This window comes from Miscanthus floridulus, chromosome 10 (assembly GCF_019320115.1).
Source record: "Miscanthus floridulus cultivar M001 chromosome 10, ASM1932011v1, whole genome shotgun sequence".
NCBI lineage: Eukaryota > Viridiplantae > Streptophyta > Magnoliopsida > Poales > Poaceae > Miscanthus > Miscanthus floridulus.
Window position 1 is genome coordinate 75068448 of NC_089589.1, and position 27560 is coordinate 75096007.

Below are 27560 nucleotides of genomic sequence, written 5' to 3' on the forward strand. Positions count from 1 at the left end.
TCAACTAATTTTTATAGGGCTTGCTTTCACATAGTACATTGAAATCCCACAATAAATAAGCCTTTGCATGAATTCCATTTGCATTGTTGTCTTGTGCTTGAACTAGATTGTTTATACAACAACACATTATTTTGGCTTTCATTAAGTACCTGTGAGATAACCTATTACCTGTCCACACTTAGCAAATGGGTTAGACCTTTAATCACGTTGTCATTCAATCATCCAAAACCCACTAAAGGGCTAGATGCACTTTCACATGGTTTGGACATGGCCCTTTGAGCAGCTTCTCGAAGTGGTATGGGGTACCCTTAGTTGGCTTTTGACCCCCCTTGCGGTCGGCAGTGGCCATGAGTGAGCCCTCATGTCACTGCTTGTTCTTCTTCTTGTTGGGACGGTTGGAGGCACCATCGCCAGCATCCTCGTCCCGCTTTGCCTTGCCTTTGAGGTGCTCAAAAATTGCCCCGTTTGCCTCCTTGCCCGAGGCTTGGCTGGTGGCGATGTCAAGGAGCTCCTTGGTGGTTCGTGGGCCCTTATATCCTAGCTTGTGAACTAGGGAGTCGTAGGTGGTTTTAGACAAGAAAGCTCCTATGACGTCGGCATCGGCGACGTTGGGCAGCTCGTTGCACTACCATGAGAAGCACCGGATGTACCCATGAAGACTTTCCCTAGACTTCTGTTGGTAGTTTTTGAGATCCTATGGGTTCCCAAAACATGCGTATGTGCCCTAGAAGTTTCCCATAAAGATCTCTTTTAGGTCCGCCCAACTTTGGATTTGGTTGGGCGGAAGGTATTCCAACCATGTTTGCGCTAAATCAGCCAGGAACAATGGAAGGTTGCGGATAATGAAATCGTCACTATCCGCTCCACCGGCTTGGCAAGCAAGCCAATAATCCCCGAGCCACAGTCTAGGGTTCATTTCCCCAAAGTATTTCAAGATGTTGGTCGGTGGTCGGTACCGCGGTGGGAAGATGGCGTTGAGGATGTGTCAGCCAAAGGCCTGAGGTCCCAGCAAGTCAGGGCTCAGGCTTTAGTCCTCACCATTGTCATAGCGTCCGCCATGATGAGGGTGGTAGGCATAGCTAGCCTCCTCCCTTGCATCACTATGGGTACGCTTACGAGCATCGAGGGTATCACGCGCGTCATGGTGGAGGCCAAGACACTCATGCACCGGGACCGTGGTACGCGGCCTACCGCCTTGCTGCATCTGGTGGACTGACATGTCCTTGTCGTGTCACTCTGAGGGAGTGTGCTGGCTAGCGTCGAGCTCACATCATCGGGATAGCGAGCTCTCGGCCTGCTGCGCCACCCCATGCTCGAGTAACATGTGAATCTCACAATGGGCCCAACGATCCTCGGGTGTCGAGGACTGTGGGGGTATTAACCCCTATACCCTTACGGCTAAGATTGGGTCGGCCCGGATCAGTGGGTCCGGTCCACCAAAAGACGACGCGCGGCCTGGCCAACCTGTTCGGAGTCCCACACAAAGAGTCAAGACAGATTTGGCGATCAAGCAAGATCTTGGTCGGTTAGAATAGGAATCCTTATCCGGTCACCTATGGCAATTGTAACTGACTAGTATTAGTTTCCAGATCTGTAACCCTGCCCCCTGGACTATATAAGGTGGGCAGGGGACCCCTCTAAAAATCATCTCTCATTGACATACAGCAATACAATCAGACGTAGGACGTCGGTATTATGCCTTTTTGGCGGCCGAACCTGGATAAAACCTCGTGTCTGTCTTGCGTCACCATCTTGTTTGTGGCTTGCGCATATGTCTGCCGACAATCTACTACCTTGGGCATACCCCTAGGTAGACTGCCAACCATTTCGTCGACATGGACCTTGGAAGCCCCCATGTGAAGTGTGCCCACTTGTATTTCTGAAAAGAAATGTAAGTGAATCTTGAAGCGTAGCATCCTTGATCATCAGAGGCGTAGGGGTCGAAAAACAAACACATTCACCGCAAGGTGAAGTGTGCCCACTTAGTCCCCGAGCCTGGTAGTAGGTGTCATAGGCACATGATGCCAGGGTCTAAAAAGAATTCCCAGTTAAGTTGAGAACCCAATCGTCGTACAGGCGATACGAGATGCACCGGCAGGTGCATCGTACCGATGTCGTACAAGGTGAAGTATGAGCCTTGTAGCAAGGTCTAAATAAATGTCTCTCAACTGTATGTGAGTACAAATCACATGTAGCCGAGGAGAATGATCTCCGAGCAGTGGTCGGGATAGTTCCCGAGCACGATAGTAATCCGTTTAATCAATCAAAGCATTAGGGTCGATTAAATAAACACATTCACCGCAAGGTGAAGTGTGCCCACTTAGTCCCCAAGCCTGGTAGTAGGTGACGTAGGCACGTGGTGCCAGGGTCTAAAAAGAATTTCCACTGGAGTTAAGAATCCAATTGTCATACAGGCGATACGAGATGCACCGGCAGGTGCATCGTACCGATGTAGTCCCCGGGCTTGCTGGAAGGTGAAGTATGAGCCTTGTAGCAAGGTCTAAATAAATGTCTCTCAACTGTATGTGAGTACAAATCACATGTAGCCGAGGAGAATGATCTCCGAGCAGTGGTCGGGATAGTTCTCGAGCACATTAGTGGTCGGAGCAGTCCCCGAGCACGGTAGTGGTCGTAGCAGTCCCCGAGCACGGCAGTGGTCATAGCAGTCCCCGAGCACGGCAGTGATCTGGGCAGACCCCGAGCACGGCAGTGGTCTGGGCAGTCCCCGAGCATGGCAGTGGTCTGGACCATCCTTGAGCACAAGACATGCAGCGAAAAAACGAACGCCGCTTGTACTATTATTTGGTGTATTTATTTATCTTCTTATTCTGTCAAGTCCAATCGTACACGTCTAGTAAAAAAAGCAGACAGGTATAGCACGTCATACTGTCTTCTTGCCCTTTCTAGCAAACAGTCGCTTGGCACCTGTAAAGAGGTGCGTCAGTGTGGGCCCTCTCACACTAGCAATGAAGAGGCGCGTACACTAGTAACGAAGGGGTGCGTTTATTGTCATAGATCTCGAGGTTGTGAAAACAACCGTCTACGGCGCATGCGCACGTCTCCCAAGAATCTCAGGCGGACGAAATGACGGAACTCTTGGTTATTTATAATATAGAACTAGTAAGTTATTTTTTACCAATCCCCATTATCATTCACCGCCGCAGCCTTCTTCTTCCTCTTGCCAAACCCTATTCCTCCAAAATCATCGCCCATCACCCCTCCACCGTATCCACCCCTTTAGCAAGGATAGATTAATGGCGAAGAAAGATGCCCAGAAGAAAGCTGGAGTCATGGCGAAGGAGTGGTGGAAGTCAAGGAGCAATGAGTAGACCATCGAAGACCTCATCACCATGGGAGTGCTCCATAACAAGGCACTCGCGGGATGGCGCACGCCAGAAGGAGAAAGCTACCCCGATCCACAACCAGGTGAGATTGTGGTTTTCGAGGATTTCTTCAAGCGGGGTTTTGGGGTTCCAGTGCACCCTTTCCTCCAGGGGCACTGTTTGTACTATGAGATTGGGATTTACAATCTGCATCCCAACTTGATTCTTCTTGTCTCCACCTTCATCCATCTTTGCAAAGCATATGGTGGCTTCTAGCCCCATTTTGACCTCTTTTGCCATCAGTTCTGTCTGCAGAAGAAAGGGAGCGGCGGCTCGAAGATAGCCAGAGGCATATACCTCAATCTGCGTGATAGGATGAAGGTCTAGTACTTGCACTACCCTTGGAACACATCGCTGGACGAATGGTACAAGAAGTGGTTCTACATCCGTGAAGAGCCAAACACGATCACCCTGTGCGACGTGGGGTTCATTCCGGAGAAGAAGAACAGCTGGTCGGAGAAGCCCGAGCACTTGGAACAAATCGCAGAACTACTCGGGATGATCCCATGGGAGAAACTGGATGGTCCAAGCATGGTTGGGAACTTCATCAGCCGAAGGATCCAGCCCTGCCAGAGGAGGGTACATCTGGGCTACGAATACCAGGGTAGCGCTAATCCAACGAGGACCAGGAAAGAGGCGCTCGACAAGATAGAAATCAAAGCCAGGATTGGAGAGCTATTCAACTTAGTTGATCCGAATTATGTCAGGTTAAGCGACATCAAGCACGCCTTCAAGCTGGCCCGACCTTCCCCAAAGGTAAATTATGCTGCCTTGTACCTATAGAGTTATGTTGTAATGAAAATTGACTGTGTTGTCATCTTTATGTTTCCCAGAATAATGGCCGTGACAGGGCAGCAGTGTTCGTGTCTCCACCCCCTGGTGTGGATTGGCCACAAGTTGTCGGCCCAACCGCCCAGACCAGTGCCAGAGCCGAAGACGTCGACTGGGCCGTACTCGGGGTTGGGGAGGAGGCAACGGCCAAGGCTGCTGGCAAGCGGCCGGTAGCCAGCAAACGTCATTAGGCCATCTTCCCACTGTCAGATGATGAAATAGAGGATGCAGACATCTTCTGACTCATTCCTCGAAAGAGGAGGAGACAACTGGAGTCGATGGAGCAGGGTGGCTCCTCCGTGCCAGCGGGGATCGCATCACCGACCACTGCAACATGGAGGACAAGCGGCAAAGGGGTCGAGCACCAAGCCCTGGCGCCGGTACTGGTCGTGGAAAAAGACCCGGTGGCACCTGCCGAACACGTGGAGCAAGCACGGTTGAAGAGACGCTCCTTTGCCACGTCATTCCATGCTTCCAAGCTATAAGTATTTGCAACCTTGATGTAAGCTTACAATCTGTATTGGATACTATTGTCTTTTGAACTTATCTTTGATATATTAGGTCGGCATCCACCGAAAATCCCAAATAGCTAGCCGGGTGCGGCATGGCTTTGCCAGCAATGGCAAAGAGAACTGCCCAGCAGCCGGCTATGGAGGAACCTGTAGAAGAAATTCCATCGGAGCCTCAGTAGATGAGCAGCCAGACGACAGTCCTCGAGCAGCTGGTCGAGAAGAGAGCCGAGCCAAGTACAAGTGCTCCGAGCACTAACCCTGCTGAGGGGGATACGTCGGCGCCAAGTGGACCAGACCAAGCCATGGAGCAGTAGCCGGAGGTGGCATAGAGCACGCTTGCCGATGCCATGGCTCATGGGAAAGCCATAGTGGTCACAGAGACTACAAACTCTAGACCAGTGCCGCTTCCTGAACAAGAGGCCGAAGAGGATGAAGTAGAAGAGGTCCTGGGCCGTCCCCAAGACAAACATCAACATGTATATGTGTCGCGCTGGCAGAACGATGAGTGGGTTATGCATGAGGAAATCCCAGAGGTCGAAGAGACCCTGAAAGTTGAACGAGAGGTAAAACGTCTGGTGATGGAAGTCCAGGTATGTTTGGCTTGACCACTTGATCCTGTTATTCAATCGAACTGTCTGACTTAGCTTGTTTACATGCAGGACTTGATGAAGACCGCAAAGTACCAAAAAAAGTGCTTCGACCAAATTGAGGGGATCATGGCAAGCAATAGAGAACTAGCTGCCGAGGTGGAACGCTTGCGCCACCAACTTGAAGCCGCTGACCAGGAGAGGATGGAGCAAGAGGCACAAAACCAGAACCTAACCGTCCAGCTCAGTAACAAAGAGCAGGAAAAAACAAGTAAGTTGTCATTTTATCACAGCAAGTGCATGACACGTGTTGTTGCATTGTTGGTAGTGACGGCTGTAGTGCAGGCTTGGAGGCCGAAGTAGTCCGTCTCTAAGAGGAGAATAGCCGTGTGGCCGTAGAGTGTGGTCGCTTGAAGGAGGACAAGGAGAAACTGGCGCACGACCAGTCTCAACTCTAGGACAGCACAACTCAGATGAAGGAGGAACTGAAAAGTAAGTGTTCCAGACCACCTTGCTCATTCTGTTGGCCGCCTTATCCTATTGTGGCATAACCTTTTAATATCTTGTGCGTGTTACAGTTTTAAAAGTCAATGCCAAGAAGCATCTGGAAGCCGTGATGAAAGATCGTGACGACTAGAAGGCACGATGCCTAGAGATCACCGAGGATCAAGACACATGGAAGAACCGGTGCTAGGAGGTGGCAACTGGCATTTTGCCTGTCCTCGACCTTATCGACCCGGCGCTTACAGAGGAAGTGCTAAGGACACCGCGGCTCGGACTGGTCGAGAGATGCTGAAAGGCATGGGGATGGCTCCAAGAGTTCGTGAAGGAGGTGGGTGAGTACACAGGTGCACATGTGCTAAGCATGGTGCGTGCCCACTACCCCCTGATCGATCTCAAGCGCCTAGAGGCTAGGTACCCGAAGGAGGTAGACCCAGACAAGGCTGAGGAGCTTCGGATGACCCAGCTAGACCTGTCGTCAAAGATAATTGGTGACATTAACCTATGTGGAGGCGGGACAGCACCTATATAGGGTATGCCATCGACAAGCCAGCTGGAAACGCCATCCGTTGCGAGCCAACCGACAAAACCTGCGGTCTCGACCAGCCAGGCATCGGCAGGGCCATCCCCTTTAGCTTGACCAGTACAAGAGTCCCCGAGACTCGAGTAGGATATTGAAGCAGCGAGCAGCGGGTGCCGCATGTCCCGACTAGCCAATAGAATAGGCTAGAGCTGTAGAAGAAGGATGTAGTTGTGTTATTGTAAACTTGGGCCTCTCCAGGCAAGCTTGTAATAACGTAACTGTATATCATCATAAGCTTGTTTGCGCTGTATAAAACATATTTAAGCTTGAAACTCATTTTGGTGTAACTAAGTGAGAACATGTTAACGTTCTGTTTAGTTGTACCATTTTACTCGACACGTCATCCCAAAAAGTTTGTGCGGCCCTAGTTTGCCATGTGGTCGGAGTGTGAGGTGCGTGACCTGTGCACACATAGACGCGGACAAGTCAAACCAGGGGGGACCTGCCAATCACCCGTAGCATAGAGAGCGGATCCCATGCACGCGTTGGGAGGAAACGAAGACAAGGCCTGCTCTGAAAACCACAGAAGGAATGGTGGTCGGCTTTTATTGGCTAAGTTGGAATAACCATAAAATTCGAAGTGACACATTAGAGTGGTCGGAGAAATCATAATAGCTTTATTGATTTAAATCGAAAGTACAAGAGGTGTACATATCTCAGTAGTTAAGCATAGAAACGTCTAAGCTTGTCGATATGCCATGAATTTGGTACGTCCATACCGTCCAGGTGAGCTAACCTATAAGACGTTGGTCGTGTGACTTCCTTGATCATGAAGGGGCCCTCCCATGGGGTTACGAGTTTATGGACACTAGCCTGATTCGTCTTCCACTTTAGGACCAAGTCCCCGACCATGAAGAAATGCTCTTTAACGTTTTTGTTGTAGTACCTACGTAAAACAGCAAGGTATTTGGCTGTATGTACACAAGAATCGAGCCGCTTCTCTTCTACACTATTCACTTCTAGCTCCCGTACTTCATTGACCTTGCCTTCGTCGAAGTTCTCTACTCATGCTGATCTGAAAGCTATATCTGCTGGGAGGACTGCCTCAGTGCCGTAAACCATAAAGTATGGTGAGACGCCGGTGTTACGACTGGGCTGAGTTCTAAGGCCCCAGACCACGGCTGGTAACTCTTTGAGCCATCTTCAGGGAGCTTTGTCATTTTCTCTGTACATCCTCTTCTTCAATGCGTCCAAGATCATACTAGGTAGGGGGGCCCTCTAGGGGTTATCCCCTTTAGGGGTTGTGCATGCTGATCTTCCGGTGAATCAGATGGCGATTTTCTTCATCAACATCATCCGCAACTGTAGTCGACCACGACAACATCCTTCAACGATGCATGTCAACGTCGGCAGGACGACAACCTGCTCCGCTGGGTGCAGTCGCCGAGCTCCGACCACCAGACCACGTCGACCATGTCCCGAGTAGCTCCACTGAGCTCCGACCACCAGACCACGTCGACCACGTCCCGAGCAGCTCCGTCGGGCTTCGACCACCAGACCACGTCGACTACATCCCGAGCGGCTCCGCCGAGCTCCGACCACCAGACCACGTCGACCACGTCCTGAGCAGCTCCACCGAGCTCCGACCACCAGACCACGTCGACCACGTCCCAAGCGACTCCGCCGAGCTCCGACCACCAGACCACGTCGCAATGATGATCGCCATGAAGAATGGTGCTATGACAACCGCGACCACCATCACAACAGGCCGAAAAGTACGAGGATCGGACAACTTTACCGCTGACCAGATTTCTATCCAAAGATAAGTACACTTCTAATATTTATATTTAATATAATTTTCATTACGACATTTCTCCACAACGTCCTTGTCATGATTATTCTTCAAATAACGTTTGTCCATGTATACCATCTTAAATATAACATACATCTATACTTAATGTAAATCCTCGACCAGTCATGTTGACACTCGATGCCTCCAGAGGTGGCCCTGTCTCCGGCTCCTCCCTACACGTGCACGAGCATCTGCCCTCTGCGTTATGGGTGGTCAGCAGCGGCTCCTTAGCGACGCATTGTTTTTCCTACACGTGCACGGGCTCCGCGCCCCCGCGTTATGGTTGACGGGCTAGCTAGGGCTAGAGACTCAGCTACATACTAACTGGTCAGGCAGTTTATATTAAGTATAAACACAAACTTCACATTAACACTGATGTTTACAAAGCACCAACTGCTTTATCACATCATGCTCATTTGCAAATGACTACTGAACGTCATAAACTATTTCTTCACCGTTGATTTTTCTCCATAATTTATTATTTTGTACATCATGTACTACCATTCTATGTATTTATATTGTAGGGATCTCGAGCTACGCTCGGGGACTTCGCCGCTCGCCCCTCAACCTGTGCTCGGGGACTGCCTCGACAACTCTCCGACCATAGCTCGTGGACTCTGCCGCTCGCCCCTCGACCTGTGCTCAGGGACTGCCTCAACCACTCTCTGACCACAGCTCGGGGACTTTGCGTCTCCACTACATGCGACTGGTGACTCACATACAGTTGAGATATTCTTTTTCATTTAGACCTTGCTACAAGGCTCATACCTCGCCTTCCAGCAAGCTCGGGGACTACATCAGTACGATGCACCTGCCGGTGCATCTTGTATCGTCTGTACAACGATTGGATTCTCAACTTAACTAGGAATTCTTTTTAGACCCTGGCACCACGTGCCTATGTCACCTACTACCAGGCTCAGGGACTAAGTGGGCACACTTCACCTTGCGGTGAATGCGCTCGCTCTGATGGATCAAATGCCTCCGATTCTACAAGGACGACGGTGTCTCTTCTCAACTCAGAGTCAAAGTGGGCACACTTCGAGGGAAATATTTTTCAAATTTTATCTTGAGCCCCTTACATCCTTCTGGCAAGCTCAAGACGATGCTACTCGAAGGATACAAGGCGCTCGGGGACTAGCTGTGGGGATATGGCCCCCGGTATCCTCAAGACAAGACATGGGCCACACCATCAGAGGTGGCCCGGCCCATAAGATCGAGGCGTGCATGGCAAGATTATAAGTTGTACTAGATATTATAATAGTACCAAATAGGATACTTTACTTGTAACCCTCCTCCTCCAGACTATATAAGGAGAGGCAGGGGTCCGCCTCAGGGAACATCGACAATGGATCACCTCAATCAATACAGAATAATGAGACACATGATGTAGGTATTACGCCAACACGGTGGTCGAACCTGTATAAATCTTGTGTCTTGTGCCTCTGTAACCATCTAGTTCCTGATTACGCGCACTGTCTACCGACAATCTACCACCACGGGCACCCCCCTCGGTGCACTGCCGACCATATTTCGTCGATAGTGGCGCGCCAGGTAGGGGGCCCCTCTAGGGGTTATCCCCTTTAGGGGTTGTTCATGCTGATCTTCCTGTGAATCAGATGGTGATTTTCTTCATCAACATCATCCGCAACTGCAGTCGACCACGACGACATCCTTCAATGATGCATGTCAACGTTGGCAGGACAACAACCTACTCCGCTGGGTGTAGCCGCCGAGCTCCGACCACCAGACCATGTCGACCATGTCCCGAGCAGCTCCACCGAGCTCCGACCACCAGACCACGTCGACCACATCCCGAGTAGCTCTGCCGAGCTCCGACCACCAGACCACGTCGACTACGTCCCGAGCGGCTCCACCGAGCTCCGACCACCAGACCACGTCGACCACGTCCTGAGCGGCTCCACCGAGCTCCGACCACCAGACCACGTCCTAAGCGGCTCCGCCGAGCTCCGACCACCAGACCACCAGACCACGTCGCAATGATGATCGCCACGAAGAACGGTGCTATGACAACCGCGACCACCATCACAACAGGCCAAAAAGTACGAGGATCGGACAACTTTACCGCCAACCAGATTTCTATCCAAAGATAAGTACACTTCTAATATTTATATTTAATATAATTTTCATTACGATGTTTCTCCACAACGTCCTTGTCATGATTATTCTTCAAATAACGTTTGTCCATGTATACCATCTTAAATATAACATACAGCTATACTTAATGTAAATCCTCGACCAGTCATGTTGGCACTCGATGCCTCCAGAGACGGCCCTATCTCCGGCTCCTCCCTACACGTGCATGGGCGTCTGCCCTCTGTGTTATGGGTGGTCGGCAGCGGCTCCTTAGCGACGCTTTGTTCTTCCTACACGTGCACGGGCTCCGTGCCCCCGCATTATGGTTAACGAGCTAGCTAGGGCTGGAGACTCAGCTACATACTAACTGGTCGGGCAGTTTATATTAAGTATAAACACAAACTTCACATTAACACTGATGTTTACAAAGCACCAACTGCTTTATCACATCATGCTCATTTGCAAATGACTACTGAACGTCATACGCTATTTCTTCACCGCTGATTTTTCTCCATAATTTATTATTTTGTACATCATGTACTATCGTTCTATGTATTTATATTGCAGGGATCTCGAGCTATGCTCGGGGACTTCGCCGCTCGCCCCTCAACCTGTGCTCAGGGACTGCCTCGACAATTCTCCGACCACAGCTCGTGGACTCTACCGCTCACCCCTTGACCTGTGCTCGGGGACTGCCTCGACCACTCTCCGACCACTGCTCGGGGACTTTGCGTCTCCACTACATGCGACTGGCGACTCGCATATAGTTGAGATATTCTTTTTCGTTTAGACCTTGCTACAAGGCTCATACTTCGCCTTCCAGCAAGCCTAGGGACTACATCAGTACGATGCACCTGCCGGTGCATCTCGTATTGCCTGTATGACGATTGGGTTCTCAACTTAACTAGGAATTCTTTTTAGACCCTGGCATCACGTGCCTACGTCACCTACTACCAGGCTCGGGGACTAAGTGGGCACACTTCACCTTGCGGTGAATGTGTTTGTTTTTTGACCCCTACGCCTCTGATGATCAAGGATGCTACGCTTCAAGATTCACTAACATTTCTTTTCAGAAATACAAGTGGGCACACTTCACAGGATGGAAATCTTTTTCCTTTTTCTTAAGAGCACCATACATTCTTCGGACAACCTACTTCTCCGGTGATAACGGTGGTCAGAAATGTCAAGGACTCAAGCTTTACTATTGGGAGAAGGTTAAAATGGCGTGTCGCAGCATAATACATGGTGCTCGGGGACTAGCTATGGGGGTATTAACCCCTATACCCTTACGGCTAAGATTGGGCCGGCTCGGATCAGTGGGTCTAGTCCACCAAAAGACGACTCGCGGCCTGGCCAACCTGTTCGGAGTCCCGCGCAAGGAGTCAAGACAGATTTGGCGATCAAGCAAGATCTTGGTCGGTTAGAATAGGAATCCTTATCCGGTCACCTATGGCAATTATAACTGACTAGGATTAGTTTCCAGATCTGTAACCCTGCCCCCTGGACTATATAAGGCGGGCAGGGGACCCCTCTAAAAATCATCTCTCATTGACATACAGCAATACAATCAGACGCAGGACGTAGGTATTACGCCTTTTTGGCGGCCGAACCTGGATAAAACCTCGTGTCTGTCTTGCATCACCATCTTGTTTGTGGCTTGCGCATCTGTCTGCCGACAATCTACTACCTTGGGCATACCCCTAGGTAGACTGCCAACTATATTTTGTCGACACAGACCTTGGAAGCCCCCAAAGCTAGGCCACCACAGCAGCGATGTTCTAGCTTGCTCGGGTGATGTGTGGGAGGGCTTCGTCGTCCCTAATGATCCTCCATTTCACATCGCGGGCCACGGCACGCGCACACCCACCATCTCAGTGGCGCTCGATCTCTCTCTCGAGCTCCACACATTCCTGCTCGAGCTGGAGTCATGCTTCCTCGATCTCTTGGTGTCGGGCCTTCAGCTGCTCTACCTACAGGCGAGGTGGGGCCCCTGCATCCCCCTCGACCTCGTTGTTGAGGTCGTTCATTGGGGTAGCCTCTCCCTCATGGATGCTTTCAACGTATCCCTCAGGGGTACTTGCCATGAAACATTCATGAGAAGGGTGATGGATGTCCCTGCTGGAGTCAAAGTTAGAGGGCGACCCTGATTCTCCCATGAGGAGGTCATGGAAAGATTCTGCAACATATTCAGTCATCCCTATGAACTCGTCATTCACGCTGGATGGAGGCACGCATTGCGCGACAAGGTGGCCAACGGTCTCTACGGCATTGCAGAGACCAGACGGGAGCGTTGTTGGGGCACTTTGAATGAGGTATTCTAGGGAGAGCAGCTCTCCTCTAGCAAGCTATGTCATGATGTTGGCAAACGAGAAGGTGAGGTGGCATAGGTCCTCCTAGGACAGTCAGGGTCCTAGGAAGGTGCTGAGCTGGTGCTCTAGCCTCCCATAATCGAAGCCGAGGAGCTGGTCACTCTCGAGGGCATGGGCCTCCGGTGCGTGTAGCTGTAGCTCTTCAGGCGCCTCAGTGATCGCATCAAGGCTGGTGGAGTGGAGAGGTTGGACGATGATAGGAGCCCGCACCAACTCTCCCTCCATCGTGATGATGAAGTCTAGGTTCCCTAAGCGCACATGTGTGCCTAGGACCCAGCTGATGCTGTGACTAGCCATCCGAGGCCTGATGTGGACATCCAGACACGCAAAAAGCCCCTACCTGGCATGCCAACTGTCGGTGTTTTGAGCTACCAACTAGTAAATTTCTAGTATTGCACGTCTGGCTCGGATGGTGTGCTTAGAGGATATGAGATTTATACTAGTTCGGGCAGAAAGTCCCTACATCCAATTCGTCATTGCTGCTTGTGTTACTAGCACTGAAAGTTTGTAGTAGGGGTTACCAATGAGCGAGAGAGGGACAGGTCCCAAGTCTCTGATGTGTGTGTGCTCCTAAGGAGTGTTAGGGCATGTGTTTTGATGTCTACAGCCATGTAGAGTGGTGAACCGCCGTCCCCCTCCTAGGGCATCCTGCTTCCTCTTTTATAGATGAAGGGGAAGAGCAGGTTACACAGAGAGAAAGAGGGAGAAGCGCCATGGAGAGGAAGGCTTCCAGGACTGCGCAGGCCTTTCTTCTCCTTTATGCGGGTCCCGCCAACACTGCAGATGGTGATAGGGATGGCTCCATGCTAGGCGCCTGTTCGCCGCTGATGCCATGCCTCGGCGTTGTTAGCAGGTCATGACATCCCATTCCATCCTGGCGGGCGACGCGGTGAACCAGCGTGCTAGTTAGCGGCCGTACATTGAGTAGGCAGCATAGTAACCACGTGTCCATCACTGTTGGTGATGTGAGTTCCCTAGAGTGACATGTCGCGGGCATGGGTCATGTTGAGATGTGCCCGCTCCCTGCACGATGCCAGAAGATTGACCTTGGGTTGTACTTTCTGGCACGTAGTGGTTGGTGGTGGTATGGGCTTCTATCAGGAGCCATGCCTGAGGGGTCGAGCGAGATGGAGCCCCCAACCCAGAGGCCAGGCAAGGCAGAGCCCCTAACCCAGAGGTCAGGTGAGGCAGGGCCCCCGACCTAGAGGTTGGGCAAGGTGGAGCCTATGCACCTAGGGGTCAGTTGGAGCTGTAGTTGCGCTCTTGATTGCTCGAATGAATCAATGTTGATGACCATTAGCTCCTCCTCTTTGGGTACCCTAGTATTGGTCCCCAACACGTGGTGTCTAGGCTAGAGGCTACCTTCATTTGCCTCGTACTCCATGGTTGAGGGGTAGGCGACAGGTGGTGATAGCCATGTCCGCCCCCCATAATCCCCCATGTCTAGGTATGGCGTAGAGCTATAGGCCGGTATCGCCTGGCAGACCAGGTGCGCTCCGGTGCCCGAAGCAAGTCTATAGTGGCAAAGCTATCTTAACTTAGGATCTATATCCTTAGAAAACCTCGCTACCCAAACTATCTTTCTTCTTGTTATCATTAGGTGAACTAGCTTAAGAGACTCTTACACCTCTGTTCCTTATGGAAATACGATACCCTGAAACTTCTGGATGAAATGCTACAACGGTAATTCTGTGCGCTTGTGGATTACTTCTATATGCGTTAAGAAATACCAACGGAACCCACAGATAGATTGTGGTAGTTGGCAGGTGGTGACAATTCTATCCGTCCTATGTATTCCACATGTTCAGGCTAGTTTTTAAAGCATAGGTTTCAATTGTAGTATATCTCTATCAACCCTTCTCATCCGTTTTTGTTGGTCTTTGGACCGTACCCCGAAGTGTTACCATTCCTACTTGCTATTCCTTGGCTTAGTTATGTTGCTATAGTCTTAACTAGAGTTGTGCTTCATAGTAGAATTAACTCAGGGTTCTTGTACTCACTCGTTGTAACACCCCAGCTCGTTAGAAGCCTATAGTTGTTATGTTGTTGGCCTATGTGGCACACCGCACATGAGGAGATGTTGGTGGTGGGATACCATCTTGGAAGTTTAGGAGGGTTAGGGCTAGCTTATAATCTTTATCGTTCCAAATGTATCACCTCTAGGTTAACCCATTTACACGAAGTGAGGACAGAAGTGTAAGAGAGGTGTTACACATATGTAGGCCCATTCCACATGCGGAGCTGGCTATATAAGGAGATCTTGGACGTGGTGTTACACTCCTTGTCCTCCCATTAGCTTTGCATTTATCTTATAGCTTTCTTCGTGTCTCTTGTATCACACTACCTTTGTTTATTATCATCACCCCTGTCTAGAGTTAAAAGATTGTTTGTAACTTAGTCATTATAATGTTTATCTTATAGCGTTCTTCTTGTCTCTTGTATCACACTATCTTTGTTTATTATCATGACCCCTATCTAGAGTCAAAAGATTGTTTGTAACTTAGTCATTAGAAATCATACCGATCAATCATCTCTTGGCCATACATCTATTTTCCCCGATGATATAAATACGAAATTGGAATACTTCAGGGTAAAGTGCTGCATCGATATTCTATGCACTTGCAGATGAGCATAAAAATATCAATAGACCACATCCAACCACTGCAACGACAACATTAACAACGTCCATAACAATGACAACCTATGGTAGAACCGCCCAAGTTATGTGGCCCACATGTGCCTATCATTGTGCTTTAGACTTCTGACTGCTACACATGGGAGCCAAACAACTCGGTAGTCTGTTGGGTGTCCTCAGGGAACCCTGAATCATCCATGTTTACCTTTTCGAGCAGGATACATCACAGGAAGCATTGCAGTATTACAATAGTTGTACAAATATACAAATATATTACATCAGAGTAAGTAGCGGAAGTCTTACAAACCATAAGTTTTACAAGCCATTTATTTAGTTATTACAAACTATAAGTTTTAGCCATCCAGGCAGTGGGGGAGCAAAACAGGTACCACTTATACCATAATCAAAAGAAGTTCACCCTGCCCAAGGGTGCACAACAACTGCTCTACTGCTAGGACTCCTCCTCCAGCAACGTCATGCAGCAGGTGCAAAAGCCTAACTGCTCATGAGGCTCACCTGCAACAAGGGTTTAAAAAACCCTGAGTACAAAGGTACTCAACAAGACTTAACCGACAAAAGGGAAAGACTCCAAGGGTATGCAGGCTTACGAGGAATCAAGGTAAGTTTGTAGCAAGAATCAAGATTAACTTTTACAGAAAAGGTTACTAATAATTGATCCTTACTTTCAATGTTTTAGCTCAAGTTGAATAATTATAAGTCTCTCATTTGCATCTAATCTAAATCAATCACTTCTTTAATCATCACATCTCATAACCAATTCACTAAAGTTTAAGCTATTAACTATGATGTAGAGCAGAGAATTGAGTCTTCTTCTCCGCGAAGCAACGGCGATTCGAATCGATTTGGCCCAGCTAGGGTTTCCTTACCACACGACATATGCAGTCTAGGACTGGTCCTGAACCTACATATATAAACCCTCACTCGGGTCCCCCAAAACATTAACGGGTTTACACTACCCGAGAGCATAGTACTCCACCTCCCTGTGCCACTCCTGGCGGATTCATAGAATGTGTACACGCTACTCTCGCCATCTCTCCACTCCCAGTGCGTGGTTGGCCTTTCACATAGTGGAATAGCCAAGGTATTAGGCTTACCAGAGTATGTGGCTAGTACTACAAGGTCTCGACTTACAACAGGTCTACAATGGTATGGTCCTCAATCGACACAAACGGAACAAGCATGACCAGGTAAACCTGTCGGCTTGACCACCAGACACACAACCCATGTCTCGTCCGGTCTCTAGTTAAACATTATTCATTATTAAACTCTTAGGACATTTCCTAAGTAAGGAACCATTGCGAACGATGAAATCACCACTCAACCCTTATCACTAAGCAAGGCTAAGCATAACGAACTTATGTGACTAAAAGGGTACAAGGAATGGTATTAGAATATCAAGGCAGGTAATGCAGCAATTGGTTTTCAATCAACTGATATAGTACTCAATGCACCAAGCATAAGACTTAAGTGAATAATATTTGTAAAACACAAGGAAGTGGTTGTATGCTCTGGGGCTTTCCTGTGGTGTCGGGGTTGTTAGTTACTCTAGAAATACCATAGCCCTCAGACCCAACCTCCATAGAGTGAAACCCCTCCTCTAGGCTTTGCTCAACACTAGGATCACCACTCTCGTTCACTAAATGGAAGTAAATATGCATGCTTTAGAATGATGATGTACTAACACAACATAAGTGTCGACACAGAATTTTCATCCCGTGCCGAGGACACACGTAGCAAGCCGGAAGGGTCTGCTCGATGGAGCAGATCCACCTAGCTTCAGCGCAGGGATGGTCGATCCTGCGCAATCCTCCCGAGACATGCCAATCAATTTGACCCTGTAATTGACAAGGAGAGAAAGTTCATCAGTAATTAAGGGCGGAACTTGCCGATGTTGCCAGACAGTCCCGATTGTGCGGCTATGAGAGCCGATATGAGAGGAGATCGACTAAATAGTCAATTCCAGCATATTCATAAGAATAAATCGATTAAAGCTCATTGGGTTGTATAAGAGGAATCGGTTATCATACAAGATAGATATCATTATTTGAGCAAATATTAATCAATGGCAATAAGATGCTGACAATGATCGGTTTATACTGAGCCAATAATTACAAGTAACCGAACCCCTTTTATATAAAGAAACAACTCGACACCATTTAACCATTTAATAAAGATAAGCCTAATGGACATGTTAGATCTCATCTATCACCATAACCAGTGGGGCATGAGGCAGAATCATACAGGCCGTAGAAACAACAATAGACTCGATGACCCTAACTCATTACTAATATCAGTGGGGCATGAGGCAGAATCATACAGGCCGTAATACAATAATAAGATCATGGGGCTAATACATCTTTCAACCTATCTTTACTTCAACGGTCTCGTGATGCGAACTGTTCATGAAAGCATTCGATATCGGCTAAAACAACCGATTCAGGCATAGCACACAGTTAGGGTCATGCCTTATCAGGAATAGATCTACTAAATAACGATCCCCACTCTACGGTGCTAACAGTAGGGTGTGAGGCAGAATCACACAGGCCATGATAACATGCCATGGAACAGTTTTCACTAGCCAATAGATCTACTCGAGACGCAGCATGCCTTAACCGCACGCTATGCACGATTAAGATTGATATAAAGCAGCCGATAAAAACATAACTCATCGTTTAGGGTGTAGATTAGGTCAGTTCTAGATTAGCAAATGATGGGTTAAATAAGATATAAGGCTGATCCAAATCAATCTTAATCGGGCAGAGTGATATTGTTGTAATTAGATAAACAATGAAGACAATAAGCAATATCGGTAACTTAATGAATCTACCAAAGACTGTCATTCTAAGGTAGAGCCGATAACTTGACCTTGATCTAGTTCATGCAGTGGGGGTCGACCGGATCGATGCAGTCATACTTGAACTAGACAAGAATCGAGAACTAACTTGTACCAGAGTCGCAGTGGAGGTCGACCGGATCGATGCAGCCATACGAAGAGAAGTATAAGCCATGACGGTACTTACAACAAGCAGTGGAGGTCGATCGGATCGATACAACCGTACTTGCTGAAGAACTCACCGAGATCTACTCTACTCCTACTCCTAAGGGGTGGCCAGAGCCAAAAAAAAAAGTAATTAACTTGTATTTGATTGATTCGTTGTTTTTACAATAGTCGGGGTTTGATATTTATACTCGGAGTCTAAACATGAATCCTGTCCAAGCATGACTCATTACAATTTTTGATACTAGCAAAAACATTCCTAATTTAAGATAACTTTGACTCTAATCTTTCCCTTTTTGTAGAATCCGGCATGTCTTGTCCTAGCACTGATCGTAGCCTCTGTCATTGCCTGCTGGCGCTATCTGAAGAAAGCCGATTCTAGCGCTGCATCTGAATCAGCTGGTTCCGATCTGCATGCAACTGATTCCTTAATGACATGATCTTGGGAGCTTTCAAGTCCCTACGACTCTTCTTCCAAATTCTGGTGTAAACACATGCCCGCCAATTTTGGGATAAAAGAAATTTTATTCCAAAATGATCACGTTTGTGTCCCCGATAGATCCGCAATCATGGGACAAGAATCTTGATCTAGGGTCTACTATTTGTCGCCGTCTATACCAGCTCATGAGCCCATGCCTCAAAACTTTTACGAGAGCATCACTGCTTCACGAGCACTTTGACTCATCCTTCTAGGCCGGCTATAAAATGTCTATCCGACCCTGGTGAGAGCAACTCGACAATTCAGCCATGTTTCTCTTCTATCTGCCTCCTCGAGTGCTCCCAACTTCGCTAGACCCTCCATGGTCTATCTTATGAAGATCTCAAGCGGCTAGAAGAATTCTTGTGCATAGGGTGATTGTGTCACTTATTCTAGCGCCTCATTGAGCAAGAAGACCAGCCATTGCGGTTAGGAGAACTCTTGTGATATCGTCTGAGTCTTCTCTCCATGCTCACAAAGTTGTTCTAGTGTTTGTGAGGGCTAGAATGTATGGACATCTTCCCTTTGTTGCTCCTCCAAACATCCACCGGGAAAGCCTTAGGCTTCTTTCCCATAGTTTCTCAATTTACCGAGAAATCTACTAGGCATATGTTAGGCGGGCGACCTTTCTTCTTCTCTGGTACAATTTTATTGATGGGCCAATGTAACTTGGTTCACAATGAGTTTTGGCCTTATGGAGATTCGGACTCCCTTCAATCCAAAGAAGTCTTGGCGGGTTAATCTCTGGTCAATGTATCCATCCCATGATACTTTGTAATCCGGGGAAGCAAAAAATTCAAGTCTGTTATCTCTTCATCATCCGTCCCCTGAATTTCCAGAGTGTTGATTCGTTTCCGTTTCTGATTTCAATTCCACACTTCCATCGAAATCTATCTTCTCGCTTTCCCGGGCTATATATACGGGCTATGGTTGTGGATCAAAAAACAACCCTCTTCGTCTCAATACTCCTTCATCTTCAGTATATTTCCTACCTTTCCATAGGTTCGAGGTCATGGAGAACAACAAGAGGTCTGCTGAAGAAGCCCTCAACGGATCTACATCATCACGCCAACATCTTCGTCGTCAAGAGGATGCATCTTGGGGTACTCCCATCGCTCTAGATCAAAGGGCTGACTTCGCCCAGCCCTTGGGGTCATCTTCTGCACCAATTCACCTCCAGTTTCCTCATCACTTGAGGTGACAGATCGGTAATGATGATCCGCTAGCCTCCATCGATCGGACCGACCAGCATCTAGCCAACTGCCTTTCCCTAGCGGAATCAGCTTTGGCCATGATTGAAGACCGATCACCCCCCGAGGTCGGTCTGGTGAGAGAAAGGTTGGCCAGGGCTGAAGCTAGAATCATGGGTGAGATGTCTGCCATTATTTCTCTATTTTTTCCTTGATTTTGCCCTCAAGATTTCTGATCACTCTTTCCTTGAATATTTTAGATCTAACTACTCAGTTGGAGAGTCTTCGATCAATCGCGGATCATGCGGCAGGATTTGTCAATGTCAAGGGCGCCATTCCAGTGGTTCGCTTGCATGACATCCCGAATCGTGTCAGGGAGGTTGCCCTTCATGGCGTTCGTCATGGTGCTGCCATGGCGTTGGCTGCTGCACAAGCCCGTTCGGGCCAAAATCTTTGGCTTCTTCCCCATGGTTTTCTGGACGCAACGCACCCTAGGGAGCATGAGCGCTTGGTTGAGGATTTTATGAGCGCCACCAACTCTGTAGCTTTTAATACCCTAGCCGATGATATAGTAGGCAAAGTGTTTTCCTGCCCGTAGCTTGTAATAGGTGACGTTTAGCCAACAACTTCCTTGCCTTGTGTGATTTCCCTTTGTTTCGTGCTTCATACCCTTCACTTTATTCGTGTTTGCTTTGCTTCTATAGGCGATACACATCGCATCGGCTTTTACTCCTTTGGGTTCATTTTTTGCACTGGAGACGATATCTTTCCAATATCGGCTATTAAAGCTATTGACCGAACAGATCGTTTATTAAGTATTGATCCAAATGCTAGGATAATATTTCTTTAAATATTTCCCGTTGATTGCTCAGCCAAATTTTTCCTCTCCTTTTAGTGTTTCCAAGATATAAGCATTACCAGGCACACAACATTTGATCCAATAAAGTCCTTCCCAGTTAGGTGACCATTTACCGAATTCGCTGTCCTTTGACCCGATCGGCAATTTCATTTTCCAGACCAAGTCTCCTTTGGAGAATTGCTTAAACTTGACCTTTTTATTATAATATTTCACAACCCTCAGTTTATTGGCTTTGATACTTTCAAGAGCGCGCAGCCGAAGGCAACTAAAGTCCTCCAAATTGTCTATCATAAGATTCTTGTAGACTTTGGCTGACAAATCATTCTGTAGTGTGACACGCCTTGATCCAGTCCGAACTTCCCAAGGAAGAACTGCATTATGGCCATACACAAGTTCGTAGGGCGACATTTTAATTGATCCATGGCAGGCCATCCTATATGCCCATAGCGCCTCATTTAGCGTCGAATGCCACTTCCTTGGCTGTTCCTCAATCTTTTTCTTGATCAACTTAATCATGATCTGGTTGGATGCCTCTGCCTAGCCATTAGCCTGAGCATAGTAAGGAGAGGAATTTAGTAGCTTGATTCCCATACTGGTAGCAAAATCCTCGAACTCTTCTGATGTGAACATTGTCCCTTGATCTGTAGTTATGGTTTGAGGAGTCCCAAAATGATACACAATGTGTTCCCCAACAAAATCAATCATGTTCTTTGAGGTTACCGTCTTCAAAGGAATTGCCTCAACCCATTTAGTGAAGTAATCTATTGCTACTAATATGAACTTATGTCCTTTGCTTGAAAGCGGAAAAATCTGGCCAATTAAATCAATTCCCCAACCTCGAAACGGCCATGGCTTGATTATTGGATTCATGGACGATGCAGGCGATCTCTGGACATTACTAAAATGTTGATAGTCCTGGCACCCCTTGTAATATTCAAAACAATCTTCCAATGTTGTTGGCCAAAAATATCTAGCTCTACGGATAATCCATTTCATCTTATAAGCCGGTTGATGAGCTCCACATATCTCTTCATGTACCTCACCCATCAACACCTTAGCTTCTTCTTTGTTTAAGCATTTGAGCAACACCCCATCGACTGTTTTATAATATAACTGGTCATCTAACAAAACATATTTAGTCGATTTATACCTTAGCTTTCTAGTAACTTTCTAAGACGGATCTCTAAGGTAATCGGCTATTTCGACTCTCCAATCATCACTTGAGGTTCCACTACTCAAGACTTCTTAAAACACTCGATACCCTGATGCACTTTGAGCTAGACGGTTAGCTTCTTGGTTTTGTGCTCTTGGAATATATTGGAAAGAGATATGAAGAAATCCCTTGAGTAACTTTTGGCACTCATCATAGTATCCTTTCAACGTCTCTTCTTTGCACTCATATAGGCCGATCAATTGATTAATAATTAACTATGAATCTCCAAATACTTCAATTGCTTTGGCCTTTACTTCATGAAGAAGTTGAAGTCCCTTGAGAATAGCTTCGTACCCCACTTGATTGTTAGTAACCATTGGCTTAGTTAGAAGAGAAAACTCAAAACTTGCCCCCAGAGGCAAAATAATAACAATATCGATGCCACCGCCCTGCTTGCATGATGACCCATCAAAGAACAGCGTCCAAGGCATCGGCTCTACATAACTAATGCTTGGCTTATGATGCTGGGTGATAAAATCGGCCATTACTTGTCCTTTGACAGCTTTAGCCGATTTGTACTTCAAGTCGAATTCCGATAAAGCAAGAATCCACTTTCCCACTCTTCCATTCAGTATTGGCATCGATAGCATGTGCTTAACCACATTAGCCTTGGAAATAACTGTACACTCGGCCGATAATAAGTAGTGTCGCAATTTAGTGCTAGAGAAATATAAACACAAGCATAATTTTTCGATGGGAGAATATCTCGTTTCTGGGTCCAGTAGTCTTCTACTCAGATAGAAAACAACTCTCTTTTCCTTCAAATTCTTGCATCAGGGCTGATCCAATTGTCTTGTCATCAGCCGATATGTACAGCTTAAATGGCTTACCTTGCTGAGGAGGGACCAGCATAGGTGGCCACTTCATATATTCTTTTATCTCTTCAAACGCCCTTTGTTGTGTGTCACCCCACTTGAATTCTTAATCATTTTTCAACTTCAACAAAGGAGAAAACAACAGGATCCTTTCCGACAAATTTGAAATGAACCTTCTGATGAAATTAATCTTACCAAGCAGAGACTGCAACTCTATTTTGGTAGTCGGGGGAACTGCTTCATCAATTGCCTTCACACTTTTCTGACCAACTTCGATCCCTCTCTTGTGGACCATGAATCCTAAAAATTGTCCGGCTGATACTCCAAAAGCACACTTATTAGGATTCATTTTCAAACCATGCTTCCTCATGCATTCTAGAGTCTCACGCAAGTCAGCCAGGTGTTCTTTGTACCCTTTGGATTTTATCATCACATCATCGATGTAGATCTCAACAATCCTGTTGATCAACTTATGGAAAATATAATTCATCGCCCTTTGATAAGTTGCACCGACATTCTTCAGACCAAAGGTCATCACAACCCACTCGAATAGACCGATTGCGCTGGGGCACCTGAAAGCGGTCTTCGCTCTGTCTTCCTTAGCCATGAAAATTTGATTATATCCTGCATTATCGTCCATGAAGCAAATAACCTTGTGCCCGGCTGCTGCATCTACTAACATATTAGCTATCGGCATTGGATAATCATCCATAGGTGTGGCTTTGTTTAGATCCCTGAAATCAATGCAAACCCTCAATTTTTCATTCTTCTTATATACAGGGACAACATTCGATATCCACTCTGCATATCGGTACGGTCAGATAAATTTTGCTTCCAGTAACCTTTCAGTCTCCTTTTTGATATCATCAAGCACGTTCAGGTTGAATCTCCTCGGAGCTTGTTTAAACGGCCGATATCCAGGTTTGATTGGCAACCGATGTTCGACAATCGACCGGTCTAAACCAGGCATCTCATAGTATTCCCAAGCAAAGCAGTCTTTAAATTCTTTTAATAAATCAATTAATTCCCGCTTATACTCCAGATCCAACTTAGCACTTATGTACGTCGGCCTAGGTCTATCTCCAGGACCAATATCTACTTTTTCTAATTCATCGGCCGACGTGAAGCCATGTCCTAGTTTGCCATCTGTACCATCTATTGGATTATCCATTAATACAAAATTTTAAAGCCGACAGCTTGGATTGGCTGTTGGCTTTCACCATTGACTCTGAATTCTAATGGTAATAGGAAAGCCATTTGGATATTAGCTGATGGTTGCTTCCTATCGGCGATTTGCTTAGTACGCCGCACTTGAGTTTTATCGGATGCTTGAGCCTGTTCCATCTCTTTATTCCTTAAGTGTTGCACCCTTCTCTTCTGGCTTCTTGTTAATCCTCCTGGACACCATTGGCCTTCCTGCCAAGCATACTTTCTTTCGTTTCCTTCCTCTTCATGATCAGCCCAGTCTTGATCAACAACTCTTTTTCCAAGCCGATCATGAACACTTTTATTTTTTAGGCGCTGATCCATGCTATTATGATGACATGCATCTTGAGTATGGATAGACCAGCGGTTGGTTTGAGACTACCTATACTCCCGATATTGATTGCTGCATTCTGGACAGTCATGTTTGGTAGGTAACTTCAAACCTTCGTTCCAGCAATGTCTGAAGAAAGGACAATTCTAATGTAATTCGGCTTGTTTCCATTCATACCTCTCTTCTTCTAGTTGATGCTGGTACTCTTGATCTTTCAACCAACCCTGATAATCCTTTTCCTTCTATCGCTGCCATTTATTCAACAGAATCTGAGATGTGACCCGCGGCTTTGTTGTCTCTATTTTTTATGTCTTCCCCTGCTCATATTGGCTCTTTTGCTCGGCATGACATCTTCTAATCTCTCTATACTCGTCAACCGATATTTGCATCTTGGGATCGACTGTTCCAGCTTCTTTTGATTTGGTTGATGTTAGGACCTTAGTTTTTCCTTTGAATAGCCCAGCATCAACCATGTTTTGATCTCCTGGGAAAGGATTATCATCAACTTTCATTTTCCGAGGCGTATCAAATTTGAGCCTCCTCTGCTGAATAGCTCTCTGTATATGCTGCCTGAAGATTCTGCATTCATTAGTCGAATGAGAAGTAGCATTATGGAACTTGTAGAACTTCTTGTTCTTCAACTGATCATGGGGCAACATGACATGACCATCGGGCAACTTGATCTGCCCTTTCTCAAGTAAGAAATCAAAGAGCTTGTCTGATTTGGTGACATCAAAGTCATAGCTCTCTTCAATTCCTCTTCCCCAAGGATTTGGCACCATTACTGTCTTCTTGCCCCAATTCCACTCAGCTGCAGCAACCTCTTCTTCTTCATCCTCATAGTCGTCATCGACTGAGTATGGATCATAAGCTTCGGCTACTGTGGTACTCTTCTGGAATCGGGTATCTCTACGTATACTCTGGAATTGGCTATTGAGCGCTGCTACTCGTTGAACCAATTGACCCAAGTTGTCAAATTCTTGTCCCAGTAGCTTTTCTTTCCACATCGGCAGCATTCCTTGAACAGCTAAAGCATCTAATTAATCATCGGCCAAGTTTAAGGAGAAGCATAAGTTCCTGGTTTCTCAGAACCTCTAAAGAAATTCAGTGCCCGATTCATTAATCTTCTGTCTCATAGTTGTCAGATCGGTAATCTTCTTTTCTCTAGTCCTAGTGTAAAAATATGTATGAAACTTCTTCTCCAGGTTAGCCTAATTGGTAATGGAATTGACTGGCAATGACGAAAACCAAGTGAAGGCTGGCCCTGATAAGGACAGAGAGAAGAAACAAACTCGATGGGCATCCTCAACTGATGCTTCGCCCAATTATGTAAGATACCGACTGACATGTTCTATCGTGCTTGTACTGTCTTGGCCAGTGAACTTAGTGAATTCTGGGAGCCTATAATTTGTGGGAAGAGCGACTAAATCATACCATTCTAGATATGGGCATTTGTACGAAAAGGTCAGCCCTTTTGGCTTTAGGCCGAACTGATTCTTCATCATCTCGGTCACCTTCAGCAGCAACTCGTCAGCTTGCGGATTTGGATTTCTTTGTACTTGTTGACCCATCTGTGGATTGAAATCCCATGTGCCCTGATATTCTGGATTTGGCATCATGTGAAGGGTGTTATAATATGTGCCATAGTAATACCCTTGTGGAATCTCGATCTGTTGAGTCCTCTGCTGGCTTACTGCTTAAAGTCTGTCATTATAGATATAAAGATCTATATCTCTACGGATCCTTTGAATTGATGGTGCTATTTTCTGAGCCGACGACGGTATGTGGCCTGATGTGCCAAAATTGATCACCTGGTTCTGACTTTGCCCCACGGGCTGTTGCACATGCTGTACTAATGGTACAGGATTATACTATGTCTGATTTGCAGTAGTTCCTTGAGTTTGTTCAGATGAACCCTAAACTATCTAGACGTCACCATTACCAGCTGGTGCTGCTTCTTGATGGCTGGTACCAACTTAATTAGTCCCTTGGGTTGATAGATCTAGAATGTTGTCGATCCAACCTGACCAACTAGAATCCCATGAATCGTCTCTTTCATGGCATTATGAAATGCGTCCACGAAGGCTTCATTATGGCTTGATATGGCATCACGAACAGATTTGTCTATGACTTCCATAAAGAAACGCCTGTCTTTAGCTTCGACTATATCTGTGTGTCCGTGTAGTAGAACTCTTGGTAGTGGAAATTTCTAAACAATTGTGTTATCACGTGTTTCGGTGTAGGACAACAAACACTTCTTTTGAAATTCATGTAGCTTTGCCGATGACATCTTTGTCTCTATCAAGAAGATCTTCATAATGCACCATAAGGATGTCGTCGTTGTTGTGATCCATCATGACGATTGTGGGGTCCCACCGGGCGTGCCAGAAACATGTGTCGACACAGATTTTTTATCCCGTGCCGAGGACACACGCAGCAAGCCGGAAGGGTCCACTCGATGGAGCAGATCCGCCTAGCTTCAGCGCAGGGATGGTCGATCCTGCGCAATCCTCTCGAGATGTGCCAGTCAATTTGACCCTGTAATTGACAAGGAGAGAAAGTTCATCAGTAATTAAGGGTGGAACTTGCCGGTGTTGCCAGACAGTCCCGAATGTGCGGCTATAAGAGCCGATATGAGAGGAGATCAACTAAATAGTCGATTCCAGCATATTCATAAGAATAAATCGATTAAAGCTCATTGGGTTGTATAAGAGGAATCGGTTATCATACAAATAGATATCATTATTTGAGTAAATATTAATCAATGGCAATAAGATACTAACAATGATCGGTTTATACTGAGCCAATGATTACAAGTAACCGAACCCCTTTTATATAAAGAAACAACTCAACACCATTTAACCATTTAATAAAGATAAGCCTAATGGACATGTTAGATCTCATCTATCACCATAACCAGTGGGGCATGAGGCAGAATCATGCAGGCCATAGAAACAACAATAGACTCGACGACCCTAACTCATTACTAATATCAGTGGGGCATGAGGCAGAATCATGCAGGCCGTAATACAATAATAAGATTATGGGGCTAACACATCTTTCAACCTATCTTTACTTCAATGGTCTCGTGATGCGAACTATTCGTAAAAGCATTCGATATCGACTAAAACAGTCGATTCAGGCATAGCGCACAGTTAGGGT

General features: G+C 46.7%; 1 pseudogene; it reads right to left on the bottom strand.

Moving 5' to 3' along the window:
* Nucleotides 1-364: 364 nt before the first annotated feature.
* The window catches only part of LOC136488873 (protein SMAX1-LIKE 3-like), a 33191-nt pseudogene continuing 5995 nt past the window's right edge, over nt 365-27560 (bottom strand).